Below are 3,099 nucleotides of genomic sequence, written 5' to 3'. Positions count from 1 at the left end.
CTTTACTCTGTCCTGCCTTCATCTGGCCTTTTGGCTGATTAGATGAGTTAGTTTATGACTGTTTTGGACATCAGACAAAATACATTGTTAACTAGTTTTGGATATCAGTCAGAACTCAATTCTAACTGGTTTTGGAAATCAAACTAAACTCGATAACTGTTTTTTAAATATATATATATATATATACACACTCAAAAAAGTGCTCATGGGCATTCATTGGATGACCATAAATCACTCTTTTTAGATCAATTAAAATAATATACATTTATAAGCGGATGTATTTTTGTTTTGTTTTTGAAGAAATGTAAATTGCCTAGGTTGTACATGTAATGAGAGTGAATTTACTTGGATTAATGACTGAATATATATATCAGACGGGACTGATTTTTTTTTTGGGATATCAGACAGAAATCAATGTTTATTGGTTTTGGATATTAGACAACTCAATTCAGGTTTTGGATATCAAACAGAACAAAACATTTTTTACTGGTTTTTGATATTAAAAAAAAACTAAATTCTATGATTTTGGTTATCAGACAGAACTCAATCTAACTGTGTTTTTTTTATATCAGACAAAACTCAGTTCTGGTTTTGGATATCAGACAGAACAATCCAGACAAAACATATAACATCTGACAGGATCTGGTTACACGACTGGATCTAACTAGTCTAGAAATAATCTAGAGCTAATCTTAATCCAGTCTTTTTACAAATTACCATTTGTATCATTAGCCATATATATGGACGTAAACTGCTAACCAGATATACTGGTAACCTGTTCAGCTGAGAAAAACAACACAACCCACCTGATCTGAACTACTGTATGTGATCATACTGTACTATACTAATATATATACTCACCGGGCATTATGCTCATTATGTACACCTTGCTGACTGGGCTGGACCCCCACTTGCCTTAATTCTTCATGGCATAGGTTAAACAAGGTGAGGTGCTGGAAACATCTGGTCCATATGATAGCATCACGCAGGCTATTTGAGCATTGAACTCATTGTCATGTTCAAGAAAGCAGTTTGATATGATTTGAGCTTTGTGACATGGCGTGTTATACTAAAGGCCCAAAGTTTGCCAAGAAAATATATAACACATCATTACACCAGCAGCAGTCTGAACCGCTGATACAAGGCAGGATGGATCCATGCTTTAATGTTGTTTGCACCAAGTTCTGACCCTACCATCTGTATGTCGCAGCAGAAATTGAGACTCATCAGACCAGGAAATGTTTTTCCAGTCTTCTATTGTACAAAATGTGGTGAGCCCGTGTGAATTGTAGCCTCAGTTTCTGTTCTTATCTGACAGGAGTGACACCGGTGTGTGTCTTCTGCTGCTAGAGCTCTTCTGCTTCAAGGTTGGATATGTTGTGTGTTCAGAGATGCTCTTCTGCAGACCTCGGTTGTCATTTGTGGTTATTTGAGCTGCTGTTGTCTTTCTATCAGCTCAAACCAAAACTGCCACTCACTGGATATTTTCTCTTTTTCAGATCATTCTCTGTAAACCTAGAGATGGTTGTGCATGAAATTCCCAGTAGATCAGCAGTTTCTGAAATACTCTAATACCTGTTTGGCACCAACAACCAGGCCACGTTCAAAGTCACTTAAATCACCTTTCTTCCTCATTCCGATGCTTAGTTTGATCTTCAGCGGATCGTCATGACCATGTCTACAGTAAATGTATTAAGTTCCAGCCATGTGATTGGCTGATTAGATATTTGTGTTAAGGAGAAGTTGAACAGATGTAATAAAGTGTCAGGTATTGTTTAATTTACAAATGAATAGAATTAAGCAATCCCCTTGTAAAATAATGTTAAAAGTTCATTTTTGTGAGCTGTATCTGAAGATAAACCAGACTACGGAAGAGGAAAAGACAGCGAGAGGGTCACGAGCATTGGGAACATTTTGTTGGGAATGTTGTGGCTTTAGACCAGAGTTCACCACCGCTGGTCCATCTTTCCTGCGACTGGAATTCCCGACAAAGTCCCTCTTTGTTTGGACAGACGGGCCAGGGCAGTGTCACACACACATCCGGCTCCACAGAGCTGATCTTCGGTGACAAGAGCGCAGATCGGCTGTGTGCCAGAGCTGGTGCAGCAATATTTACTGTGGATGAAATGTGCTATTGTTGACAATAGATGGATATTCACGCTGACCTGCCAGAACTGTGCTAACATACTCCTTGCATTCCACCAGTCCTTTGGGAATTTGTCAGCCTGCAAATGTGGCTCAAAAAGGAATGGATTAATGCTTAGCACATAATTTGTCATTCCTGTAGTAATGTTCTCAATGCTAGGTATGTATATATTCTGATAAAGCACGTTATTGTTATTTGACTAAAAAAGGTAACAGAAAATTAATTTTTGAAAGTGAACACTCTATATCTTACTCAATTTGAGGAAATATGTGCATATACATAGACTATACATGCGCTGAGTGTGTTGAGCGCTTGGAAATGCCAGCATACATTGGACTTTGGTTATATTTATTGATATTTCTTGGGTGTGGGGATTGATCATAGGTATTTCCTTTGCACTTTGACTGCTCTGTGTACATGTTTCATGTATGGAGAAATTAAAAAGTAAAAAGTGCATGTTAGCTTTTTCTCTCTGTGTAGACATTTTGTTAACTTTGGGTATTTTTTGTATTTAACTTCCCTATTGTTATCAGAGCAATAGCACAACTTGACAAAACATCCTAGGGACAAAGGAATAAGATTCATAAAAGGACATAGTGATTATTAGGGTTCATTTACTTAAGAACTAAAATAAGCTGGATATGTAAACAATCTTTTGTATGTATTTTGTATTGTGTGAGACAAGTTTTCACATCTTTTCCTGTTGAAGTAGCATAACTACTCAGGAGGCAAAAAAGCAGTGCGAGCTGCTGTGAAAGGCATCCATAGATGGGATGTAAAATAAATCGGGGTTACACATATACAATGTAATTAACAGAAGAAAAAAATACTATAAACCATAAACTACATTCAAATGATGTTATTATTAGACTGGATACTGTTAAAGGGATAGTTCACCCAAAAATGAAAATTCTGTCATTAATTTCTCACCCTCATGTCGTTCCAAACCCGTA

This window comes from Abramis brama, assembly GCF_963993115.1.
Source record: "Abramis brama genome assembly, chromosome: 7".
NCBI classification, from domain to species: Eukaryota; Metazoa; Chordata; class Actinopteri; order Cypriniformes; family Leuciscidae; genus Abramis; species Abramis brama.
The sequence above is the reverse complement of the archived record's forward strand: the minus strand, read 5'-3'. Positions refer to the sequence as shown.